Genomic DNA, 13,271 nt, shown 5'->3' on the forward strand with positions numbered 1-13,271 from the left:
TTTCATTACAAGAAACAAGGTTGTATTCATTGACGAAGTGCAATTTTCTATTACACCCTGGTATTCAAGTTGTTTTAGGATTTCCCAAACTTGTTTAGTAGCTTATGTTTTATTTTGTACTGTCTCTGGGATTGAGGAGTAGAATTTAATAGGATCTCATGATGAGGTGAATCATCATCTCACCCAACAAGATTTAGGTATAATGCAGGAGCTACCGCTAATGCCCACTCCTTGGCATAAGAATGTTTAACTGGTTCTGGATGGGATCAGAAACAGCAGGAAAAGTTACTGTTACTCCGTTTGGGCATTCCATTATCAACTCGGGTACCAGTCTTTTTCTGCCAAAAGAATATTGTAACCGTACCTCAACTTTTCCCAAAAGAGAGCCTTGATGTTTCTGGGTATATCCCCGCCCCCCCCCCCCCCCACCCCCCCAACTGGAGTGTGATTTTGTATAAACAATGGGAGACACTTAACCCAGAATCCAGTGTTTCAACTGTTTTTTTCAAAACATATTTTTATTGGGGTTTTCAGTGTTACAGTAGCATTACAAGTTATAACCAAATGCATCAGAGAGAATTAAATAGGAAATACCGTTGTAGTCCAGAGGCATAACATGTCAATCAAAATTTTGCACTAAAGAACTGAGTTTAGAAGCCCTAAGTTGCCTCTGTGATAGGTGCTACATTATTTAACCTCACCCATGAGCGAAATAAAACTGTTAACATGGAACGCTGTCCAACATCATCACTGGCCAGTCCCTGTTCAGAAGCAGAGTTTTAAAAACCTGGGCATGCCTGATTTTATCCTGGCTACCTTTTTCTTATTGAATTGAAGTGTATTATTCTTTCTTTTTTTTCAATATTAATAATGTAGTCAACTGAGCTTTGTGAATCCTTCTTCAGCTTCACATGCTCTTCCAATCTGCGCTCTAACCCTCCACTTCTCTCAGAATATGAATCGGATGACTCCTTAGAAAACCCTTAGAAATTCACAAAACCAAATCTTACAGTTTTGCCATAGTTAGGAAATAGAATTTAAACAAAAACTTAGAAATTCACTGAAAAAACAAAAGGGTACAGGGACGTTATAGTTGGGCTCAGATTTCACTCGTACAATGCCAGTGAAATTTAGCAGTTATAGTTTGCTGAGCGAACTACAACTTACGCCCCAACAATGCACTGCTAATGACCTCACATATTCCATCCCTCATGATATGACATGACACCACTGACCATGTCATGAGTGATGTAATATGTGAGGTCATAAGTAGTGTTGGGGCAAAAGGTATAGTTAGCTCCGTAACCGTGTGGGAAGCTGACATTCTTCCTCATAGAGCTTTAGTGGAGCATTATTTTACTTCAGGAGTATTACCTCAAACTAGCACTGCTTGAGTCTCATACTGTTGTTCATGGCACAACTTCTTCAGTGGAAGCTTCACTTTGCCTCATATCTGCTCACTAATCCATCACAAAGTACCATGTTGTCAACTCAGGAAGATTGATTTGACACAACACAGCTTGAACTTGTCATTAAGGAAAAAATCACAGCACTGTTTTCTCAGGCATTAGAAGGCTTCTTGCACTTTGGGGAACAAGTGTGGTGTTGAGGCAGAACTGAGCAGTGTGCCGAATAACTGCTCTTCTCCAGACTCAGGGAATTGCCACCATTCTGTGAGGCCTTTTTCCACTCGCAGGCAATTTCCCCCAGGAGCCTGGGTATTTGGGGTGACTGGAGGAGTGGTGCCTAATGGCCCTGAAGAGTACAGAGAGCTGATGGCTGTGGAGATAATGGCTCTGAAAGACCTTCCCTAAGGTGAGTAACACAAGATGGCACCAACAGCACTCTCCAGTGTTAGAATCCTTCCTCACACATGTAAGGGGCAGGAGAGTGCCCTGTAGGTGGTTGGGTCTTCAAGACAGTGAGGAGCCCGAGGCACTCCAAAGTAGAGATAGAGGGTGTTGGGTGGCACCGGGCTGGTGAATATTTAACCATGTCCATGTGTAACGTAACTGGTGCTCATGTAAAGGGCTCCAATACCTTCGGGTCGAGTTTGCGCTATATAAATCTGCAACAAAAAAAAAATCACAGTGTGGCTGGGGTCTTAGTGTACTGAACTGAGACCCCAGTGTAATGGTGCCTCCTGGGAGGGGCAGTAATTGACAGTGATCCAATTGGGCTTAAGGTGTACTATGATGGTGATGAAGCACACAAGCAAAGAAGCACACATGTCAGAGAAAAATCCCCCAAAAGATTAAAAAAGCACTTCTTTCATTCACAAACGAGGAGGAAAAAAGGAGTGGGTGATGGTGAGGACTTGGAAACAATGACTGGCCACGTAACAGTATGGCTGCGGGGTCTACTCAACACAATTTTGAAAACATTAGACTGAGTGTAAAAAGCAGCAGCAGCAGAAGAGACATACTTCGAAAAATTTAGTACTCTATGAAACAAATTGGCATGATGGTGCAGCAGATAAAGGGCAGAGTGTGAGTGAGTCACGTGAAGGAAGAACTCAAACAGCAAGAGGAATTCTTTTGCCAAATTTGAGGGACACAGATGGCCTTGCACACAAGAGTAGAGATGATGGAAAATTTGAAGTTATCGTGAAATATTAGGATCATTGGGATTCCTGGACATTAATCCGGAATCCACTATGTGGAGGTGAAGTTGTGTGAGGATCTGGGTGTTTTATATGATATGACTTTGGAGCCTTATCGTGAAAAACACTTTTAAAACCTGTCTTGGGACCATAATAATACTTTATTTGATTTGTGAAAATCATAAAAGGGTGGATCTTACCACCATGAAATAGACATTAACATCTTTGAATCGGCATAAAAACAGCATAAAATCACATAAAAAAATAATATAGTAAAATAACACAAAACCTAGCAAATTGCACAGATATGCAATCACTGTGTAAAATTAAAAGACACGAGTGTGGCTGAGCAAAGGGGTGACTGTCTCGTTAAAGCTTCAAGACAACAAATGGGTATTCTGAGGGGGGATACAAAATGCTTGGGGGGGTTAAATGTAACTGGGTGGAAATAACACATTATTGACTCAGAATGAAGTGCTTATGCTGGAAGAGTGAGGAAAAAAGGGTGTCCATTAGGAAAATAAGGGGGAGTCCAGGGCCAGCCGTGAGGAGACCAGTTGGCCAAGGTCGTCTTTAATTGCTGCCTTGTTTTCCAGCTCTTGGGCAGCTTGATCCAAGAATTTTATACTTTTGCAGGAAATTTGTATCCAAGACCCGCTTAGGCATTTTATCACGGCCGCCCTGCAAGTTCTCTCTTGCGCTTCTCTTAGGAGTGGTAACAAGAGCGTCTTCCTTAAATTTTGGCGTGCCGGGCATATACATAATAAGTGCAATAATGACTCAACACCCTTGCCGCAGAGGCGACAGTCTGAAGTTAACCAGGTCCGTAGCCATTTGGGGGTAAGGTCTTTACTCGAGAACCAACCCAGCCTCAGAAGGCTTAATTACCTCTTGTAATAATCCCTAAAACAATCTTGCAAGTATGGCTGATGTTTCAGATGGTTATATGTTGGCAACACAATCCAGGCGGGGTTTTGCCAGCCACTGCGACTTCATCCATTAGCAGCGATGCTTGTTAGATGGCTTTGTTAGTAATCTGTTTAAAAGCGTTGTAAGACATGGGTGAAAGCCAGGCTTCTTCCAGCTTTAACGACTGAAGTGCTTGCCTAAGGGACTTATATGTTGAGTTGGAGAACCCAGCCTGTTTTTCGACTTCTAGCCAGCAGAGGTGGGCAAGTGAGTGTCTTCGGCGTCCCTCATGCGCCAGTAGTATTTGGCCAGGGCTCCTTGTCTTGCCGGAGTCTGATTTGTTAATCCATATTCCAGACGTATTTGGGCTTGTGAAATGTGTCGCGGGATCGAAAAGAGGTGTTTAAACAGTCTGGATTGGGCAAGATTTAGCACTGTAGAGTCCCTGGTTGCCATCATTTCTGAGCCATATGTAAGCGATGGCAAGAATTTCGCAGCTGCGATCTTTAACATATGGGTGGTTGAACTTCCACTTAAATGTTTTTGTATGTTCTAAAGGCAAATTGAAGTTGTTTGGCTTTTGATTTCCCCAGTTCTAAATGGTATTTGTACTTTAGTTGATGGTCAAGTAGGATGCCCAAGTATTTGTATTTGTCGACCTGTGTTAATGTAGAAGAATTTATCCTACCGACGAATTTTGATTGTGACTTTCGGGAACTGGGGAAGCCTAGGATGTTTGATTTTTTGAAATTTATTGTTAATTGTGCATTGGAGATGTACAACGCAAGTTTGGAGATCAACCGTTGTAGGCCAAGCGGAGTTTGTGAGAGGAGCACAATGTCGTCTGCGTATTGTAGACTCATAGGAGTTTGTCCCAATTTCGTTGGATCTCCCTGAATTGTACGTAGATCACTTTCTAGGTCTGGGGTGTAGATGTTGAAAAGGCTGGGGGCCAACACGCAACCTTGCTTTACATCGTTAAATGTTTGGAATTTCTTTGTTAGGCATCGGCCGTCTCCTTTTTAGGTCTCGCCCTGCGATTGCAGGCCTAAGGCCTGCTGTCGCAAAGCGAGACTATTGTAATCATTCTGGCTTTCAAGGACTAAAGAGGCGAGGACAAGAGACTGGCACGCGCAGCCTGCCGGAATCGGATCAGGTCACGCGCTCCGATTCTGGCATGCTGCCCCCACACACACACACAGACAGACAGACAGGCGTGCAGGCACACACACACACACACAGACAGGCACACACAGACACACGCGCACACATCCCGTCCCCCCACTACAGGCACGCGATGTGCCGGTCTCCCTTGCAAGTCTGCACAATGGCATTTTCCTCGCGCCACTAAAACTGGCTCCGACCAAGCCAGCCCCCCCACCTGCTGCCGAAGCAATCCCCCCCCCGCTGCCGCCCAAGTCAGCCTCCCCCCGCTGCCCAAGCCAGCCCCCCCCCTCAGGAAACGTGCAAAATTACCCGGTGCTCCGGCACGGTACTCCAGCTCCTCCGACGCAGCACAACACGGGAGCAGATGTGCACGCGCACGCTCACGTTCAGATGTACACTTGCCCAGACAGCGGGCACACGTATGGCTCGCGCATTCTGCACAACGTGCGCTTTCACTTTTAAACCAGCCCTCGCGCCGGCCCCAGGTTCCCTTCTGCAAAACTTTATTGTGGGTTCGGAGTGCTGTGCGCCCCATGCTTTACCTACCATGGTATTCTTGTCCAGGTACGTAGTAGGCGGGGTTCCCCGTGATCTGCAGGGAGATGAGCACCTCTCCCTGCTCCCCGTCGCCCTGCGGCTCCATGTGGTGGGTGCAGAGGAAGAAGAAGGGCGAGAACCGGGGGTAGTAGCCCACTCGCCACAGACACACTCTGTGCAAAGGACGGCCCAGCGCGCGTGGCAGCCCCTCTGCTCCATGCTGGGGTTCGTTGTCCTGGTCCGCGGAGCCCTGCACGTGCACCCGAGGCTGGCACGTGCTCCTTGCTGCGGCCACCAGCTCAATGCGAACTTTGCTGCGAGCTTAGGTGCTGCCAGTCAGTCATCTGCGCGAGCTCCGGCCTGACTGCTGCACGCGCACTAACGGACAGGACCTCTCCATCCCATATGCAGCCGCTCTTGACCCAGACACCTGCTTCTCCTCACACAAGTGCCCCGGCGCCTCCTGTTGGCAGAGGTTGAGAGACTGGGCACAACTGGCAGGGTCCGGACAGGCATGTAATGTAGGATGTTGCAGGGGGCTCTGCCCATGTCATCTTAGGAAGCAAATCAGAGGCCCACTCACCTTTAAACCCTTGAATTGCAAGGAAGGGTGAGGGATGCTCGGGTGGAATACCGTCCTCGAGACGTCGCAGACGGCCCCCTCCTCCTGGGCCCGGCAGGGGTCCTCCCTGGCATGTAGGGGGGGATTCCCCCATCTGGTGATTGTCATTACCCCAGGGTGGGAGCGCTGCAGGGAGAGGAGGGTCGTAAATCCCTGGAGCAGACCACTGTGCGTCCCAGCGCGGGGGGAGGAGTGCCCTGCCAGAGCTAGGTGCCAGCCTCTGCTCTTCGCCTCGGTGGCACACATCCCTCTGCCACCAGGTCTACCAGCTGCCTCTCTCCACCTTCCCTGAGCCAAAGTGAGTACTGAAAAGTTTTGGAGCAGAAGTGATGAGGGTGGTGGTGGGGAGGAGGTGAAGAAGATGGAAGGGGAGGGGGTGGGAGCGTGCTGAGCATACTCCGAATGCTTACTGTGCAGGAGTGAGTGATGTAGCTTAGCTGGGTCGTGTTTCTTGCGTGAACAATGATGCCGCAAACTGCATACCCCTATCACAGCAGCACCAGAGGTGTAGCTTGATTTAGTGTGGCAGGTGCAGTGGCACCAGGGTACTGAAGCCTGAGAACCCACTAAACCCTGATTATTTGAAGGACGCTGAGGAGATTTGGCAATGAAACAAGTCTGTGTGCCGAAGTGGAATACTTTGTATGCACTGCCAGGTGAAAGGTAGCTTGCGCATTCATAGGTACACTGTGGTACATGCAACTGCCTCTGAAAGGCAAGTGGGGTCAGCGCATCACTCGTCAAGCACAAACTGACCCTGCCCTAGATCTGTCGCAGTGCCTCAGTCCTCTTGTACAACCTCACAGTTAGCTCGCTTCCACCTCTGCTCTCTCTGCTCTTTTTTCGTGTACCCTCCGTGATGACCTGATCATTTGACTATAGAAATCCCCGTCCCACCTACAAAGGGTTGCAAAACTATTTTTTTAATTCTAGGGAGTGGTGAAGCGGGAAACTTGTGACCTCACAATGAAAAATACCATTCACAAACAATGTTTATATACCAATAGCAAATAAAAAATAAAGAAATTTATGCAAAGCATTGTCATTTACAATGCCAGTAACTCAAACTTTAATGCTGCGAGACCTATTGCATTGTAAATGCTTGTTTTATTTGGGCCCAGGTATGCGAGTATAGTTCTATGATTGCTCCCAATAACTTTGGCGGCACACCCCAGGCTTTCATTTTGACCCAAAGGTTAGATCTAGGCACTTTATCGAAGGCCGCTTTGAAGTCTAAAAAACAAGTGTAAAGCGTGGTGGAATTATCGATTGCCTTTTTAGCAAGGAGGGTTAGCGCTGATAAGTTTGTTAGGGTGCCCATTCAGGCCCTTGAGCCTGTTTGTGTCAAAGGAATTAACCCTTTGCTGCAAACTCAAGATTCCAGTTCTACCAATAGATTTGATGCGTAGATCTTGGCCTCCACATCTATTAAGGCTATTAGCCTATAATTGTTGGGATCTGAGCGGGATCCTGATTTGTGCATTGGATGTAGAAGCTGCCTCTCCAGGAGTCTGGAATATTCCCGGTCCTTAAGCTGTGACAGAACAAGGGGGATAATTGACTGGCCCAAAACATTGGGTCTTGCCTAAATAGGGCGTTGGGAAGGCCATTTGGTCCGGGGGCTCCGTCTGCTCTCAAGTGTTTTATGGTATTCGAAACCTGCATTGGTGTAATCTGGTCAATTTCTCCTATCGGCTCCAATAGCGGTGGCTTGCAGGGAACTTTGGATTGAGGAGACTTTGCTTCTGCCATTGATCTCAGGCTTGGTGTTGAAGTGGGCTCAGATGGAGTTGCAAGTCTGTTATCTGTAGATGTATCATGCGTAAAATTGTATGGTAGATCGATGTGAGCGCCCCAAAGCTGATCGGTCATATCTGAATTGAACTGCCAGTGTTTGCCGTTAAGCATGAAATTTATTTTTGCCCAGAAATCTTTGGAATGCCGCAGTTTGCTAGCATGGAGTATAGTGCACTCTAATTTTTCTTTGTGCATTTACTTGGCCAATTTGGTCTCGCGTTTTAGCTCTTTTTTTTAAGGATTCGATTTTTTTCAGGGTTTGTTGTGATAGTTGAGGATCCTTTTTACATTGAGCACTGAGATATGAATTAAGTTGCTTTTTTAATAAACGCAATTTTGGAGTGTACCGTTTCCCTCCTCTCTTTCTTATTGTTTTGTGTCCTCTGTGATTGGTTTGCTATTTTTTGTTTATATTCACTACAAAGGACTCCCAGGTCTTTACTATGTCTTTTGATATGTCTGGTGGTGAGAGCAGTGAGTGGCATGTCTTCATTAAGTTGGAAATGTTGTCTTCATTCCAATCTAATCTTTGCAGGTTAAAAAGTTGAGTATTCAATGTTAAAGGCTGCGCTTGCTCGGACTTATTTAGTAGAATTGATAGTGTGAAGGTCTGAGGCTAATGGTCGCTTTCACCCCATTCCTGAATTTGAAAGTCTTTGATATGAGGGAATAGATCGGGGTCAGCCAAGGTATAGTCTATTGTTGAACCTGAATTTCTAGTTACCCTCGTTAGGACGGCTAGTCTGTCCAAGTGGCCCCTTCCGTTTAGTGTGTTCAAGTGGAGGGCTTCCAGTACTGCAGCACATTTCCTCCCCATTGCGCTTTGTCTACTTTGATTGCCCTGTCGTGGATCAATGTGGGTAGGGAGAGTTCCCTCTTGATCTTGAATTAAATTAATGTTGTAGTCTCCAGCTATTAGCATGTTATCGCTTGGGTAGGTGGATTTCAATGTGTTAATTACAGTAATTAGTTGTTTTATCCTTTTCCCTTTATGTTTTCCACCGGGGTGCATGTATAAGTTTACGATCAATAGACCAATGATAGGCGAAATTTCAATTTTGATGCATTGCATCCATGTGGAATCTAGTTTGATGCAACTGACTGACCCCAGGAGATCGGTGGATATGAAGATAGATAGACCTCCCTTTGCCCTGCCAGGACGTGCCTCCTTATATGCTGGTGTGAAAAATTCTTTGTATCTCACAAGAGGCGAGTTTTTTGTCTGCCATGTTTCCTGAAACAAAAGTATTTTGTATCATCTTCCTCCAGCTTTGTGTTTAGTTCGTTGACATTCCACGAACAGATCTTACAGCCCTGCTCTTTTCCTGCTGTTAGTCTGCCGTTGATTCATTCTACATTCCTTTGGGTTGATACCAGGGGAGCTTGTTGGTGCCTCTCAAATGTAGCTACGTCCTGATGGGCGAATGTGATTGTGATTTGCCTGAATGGATGACCTTCTTCTTCGATGTTGCTTCTTTGATCTGGGCCTTTGGCTCCTTTTAGAAGGCTTCGTTTAGGGCTTTGTTTCTGCAACGGGCTGGGATATCGTGCGAGCTCCACCTTTTTTAGCTCTATGCCCCATAACGCAAATTCCTCCCTATGTGTCAGGATTGATTCTGTGAAGATGTGTTCAGTCCACGTTGTAATCGTGGAGTCGGGGCCTGGTTGGTGAGGGTTTGGTTTAAACTCAATTGACACCAAATCACTTGATTTTAGGTGTCGCAAGCCTGGTAGTTCTTCTAGAAGTTTTAAAATGGACCCTCTATTCAGAATGTCATGAGGCCCTCTTGAGCTATATTGCGGGATTAGCTCAATTTTATTGCTTGGGGTGTGCCACTTTTGGTCTTTTAGTCGTCTTCTCTCTTCAGTGTTTGAAAAAACTGTTCCTACTCGGTCTGCCTCTGGATCGGGTGTGGCCGAGTTAGATGTGTGTACGATGCTTATTGCCTCCTGACCGTTAGGGACTTAAAATGATGGTGCTTGTGTTTCTCCACTCAGCGTTTCCATTGTCTTTTTTCCCTTGCTCTTTGCAGGTTTGTCTACATCTGCTTGTCTATTATTTGCTGGTGCTTGCATGGAAAAAGTGCCAGCCTTGGATTTATTTCCTTGCTCAGTGTCTGTGTTGTTTGCTGACTCTGGGCTTGGTAATTTGTGTTCTGCTTTCCCTCCTGTGAAATTAAATATGCTGTACACTTTCCTTGCATTCTGGATTGGACTAATACGTTCTGTTGGGCCTTTTGAGGTAATGGTTTTCTTGATTGGGGGGTTAACTGTTGGAATTAGCCCATGCACTGACGTTGTTTTGATTTAGGGTGGGGCGCCCTCTGTCTGCTGTTTAATTTCTTTGTCATTGGAATTGATGTTAGTTTTTTGAGGCTGGGCTACTAGCACCCCTCGGGTATGTGATTTGATTTTTCTTGCTTTTCTCAGGCGCTTCCTTTCTCTCTTTGTGAGTGTAGGTACCTGTTCAATATGTTTGGAGCTAGTTGGCTCATTTGGTGGTGATGCCTGAGTTTGCAGGGCTTCCTCTCCGGTGTCAACTAAATTATGTTTGTCTGAGATTGCTGGCGTAGTGATGTCATTTGAAGAGGGAGAATACGATTTATCTTGGGATTCGGGGCTCACTTTGCCACTACAGACATCGATTGCCCTGCCAAGTCCCTCTTTGGCGTCTTGATAGGCATTTACTTGGCTAGTGGTTATCTTTGTCTCCGTTGATGATTCCATAACGGCCCCCAGTATCTGTGTCATCAAACTGGGTACTGTAGCCAGTTTGTCTATTATTTGGGAGCAGTGACAAGTGGAAAAGGAGGTGTCCTTGTTAAGTTGCACCTTCGTTATCATACTGTTTAAGTCCTGTAAGTTTGATTCTATCCCCTGGACTTGGGAGGCCAGGATGTTAAGCAGATCGACTTGCATATCTAGTTTGTCTGCGTGGTAGGACATAGCTACGCCTATGGTTTCCATTGACTTTAATAGTTGCGGCCATATGGTGGCCGTTTGAGTGCTATCGGATGTTTCCTCCTGAGTTTGACTAAATATGGGTGAAGAGTCAAGGTGCTCAAAAAGGTCTGTTTGGGTGTGGTGCTCACGCAGGTGATCGCTCCTTTGCGATGTCCTTTTTAAAATACTCTCTTCCTTACCAGGACTTAGATCATTTGAGACTGGAAACAGGCACATGCTTAGTTTGAGATCTACTGTTTCGTTTGCTGTTGCATTTGAATCTTGTGACTTCGGAATTTTACTTTCTTTGATTTCTTCGATTTCTTCAGTTACTGGTCCTGCAGAGAGGAAGCTGTAGTTTCCATCCGTTTTGTCTAGTTCCGATGTAAATTGACCACTCATTAAACTTGAAAAATGCACCAGTGACTGTGGACTCAGCTTTTGAGTGCGATTTTGGTTATGCAGAGAGCCTTCCTCTGTTGTTTTAGGGATAGTTTTCTGGACTGACCGTGGGCTTTGCTCCAAAAAGACCGAATCGTTGCTTGCATCTGGAGCCCGATGGACTAGAGCACAAACCGTTGGAGGATGGAATGCTTGTTGAGCCTTGGGAGATGGATGCGCCGAGGGTCGGTCTGAGCCTTTAACTTGTTGTGGGCTGATCGGTTCATCTGACCCGGGAGGACCAGACCCCCGCCCCCAGGGCTCCTTCTTGTTTTAGTTTTGGGGGCATTTCGGGGCTCACTTTTACACCTTGAATTAAGTAGTGACAATGGTAATTTAACACCCTTGTTCATGGCCTCCGTGAGGCCGTTATGTTGATTACTGTTAGAGTTGGGGCTGGCATTATGTTTTGGGAGTTCCGCTCCACTCCCAGTGGAGAGTCTTTGACAAACTTTAAGAAAGTCGGTGATTAATGCACGTTTGCTTGCTTTGAGATGCGGGGCTTGAGCATTATGGGCATTATGGGCAGGAGATGGCCTTCCATCATTATCAAATTGGCCCTTGTTGTTTTCTGCGGGTCTGCAATCTGTACAGTCCTTGTGGGACCCCTTTGCAGCAGCGGCTGAGCTCTGCGATCCATGTTTTGACATATCATGAGAGGGTTCTGAAAGCTCTGTTGAACTGATGTGTGGCTCTTTCAAAGTTAGCTTTTTGGGGCTCTTACCCCTGCCCGCAGATGATCCTTCCTCTGCCTCTTTGGTCGTGCTCGGGGGGTCCCCTTTGTCAGGTTAGTTCCAACCCTTAAGCTCAACCCCGGATAGTTGTGACTTTGAGCAGCAAGGCTAAACAAAGAAACTTAGTGTAAAGGATTCCACAGCAACAAACAATGGATTTACAAAAGTCACACAACAAGAGACACAACAATAATTTATAGACATCGACATAGAGCATATTGTTATGAATTGTTATAGCCCTTGATCATCAAAATCCACCAAAGGATTCCGGAGAGGTGTGGTGCAGCGGCCATGGTGGCTGCCTTTGGAGCACAGGGTTCACGCTTTGATTCCCAGCTCCGGCAGCTCAGCTCAGCACCATGTGACTCTGGGCAATAGCTCACTTAATTTCCACAACTGCCTCCCACTGCCTTGAGACCCATAAGGGTGAGTAGTCCACGCTTTACAAATACAGATTCACATTTTTTAAGAAATAAATAACTTTAAATGCAACTGAAAACAAGCACTGGTCAACAAAACTTTGTAAACTTTTTAATAGTTAGAAACAGCTAGTTTGGCGACTGCGGCCCAATCCAGCAGGTCAAAGGTGTAGGAGTCCAGTAGGGTTACCTGGAAACTTTAACTTTACCTGGCCACCAGAGCCTTTTCTAGTCCAGTTCCAGCCAGTGGCAGCTGGCAAGTACGGCGATTGGAGGGCGGGCAAACGGGTGAATACTTTAAAGGAGATATACAAAAATGAAATAAATAAGAAGGTACTTACCATGCTTTCTGGAGACATCCTCATCGCTCCGGTTGTCTTCTTTTCCTGATGTCACGTCAACTGGGCTTAACCAACCCTGGCTCTGCTCTCATGCTGTTAATCAGCACAAGAGCAGTGCCAAGATTGGGAGGGAGAGGCCCTCTCTCGGCACTCCTGATGACACTGGAGTCCTATGTTTGCTCACAGCCGAGAGGTTTATAGTGCACATGTCAGTCTGACCATCGCAATATGGCCAGCCAAATGGACGTGGGCACTATAAACTATTTCACAGGCAGCCCACCACTGCACTCAATCAGCAGGCCCCACCCCATCTTGACAATAGGTTCAGGACGGGTTGATGGAAAATAAAATGGCATTGAATTAACTTCATTACTAACGTATTTTTCTTCTCTGGGGCAATTGAGTGGGTTGTCGCTCCTCCGCTCAAATGGAGGAGCCTCCCCTGGTTCCAGCTTTTACGAAATGACTGGCATAGATGACAATGGAGTGGTCATGATGCTGGGGATGCAGGCGGTAAAAGAAGCTTGCTGATGCTTCTGACGCTGTGCGGTAGATGGATGTTAATTTCAGTAAATCCATCTGTCCGCCGGTGGGGTGAGGTGACTTTGACTACGGCACTTGGGGTCCCAAAATGTCATCTCTGCAACAGTAGAAGGCCAGTCGTGACTGGGCTACTGATCTTGCAATACAGCATTCACTGGGGCTAGTGTCCGTCTTGGGTGACAAATCTGGTCTCTGATAGCACTCCTGGGTCCAGTA

Source organism: Lissotriton vulgaris, chromosome 11 (genome assembly GCF_964263255.1).
Source record: "Lissotriton vulgaris chromosome 11, aLisVul1.2, whole genome shotgun sequence".
Classification (NCBI taxonomy): domain Eukaryota; kingdom Metazoa; phylum Chordata; class Amphibia; order Caudata; family Salamandridae; genus Lissotriton; species Lissotriton vulgaris.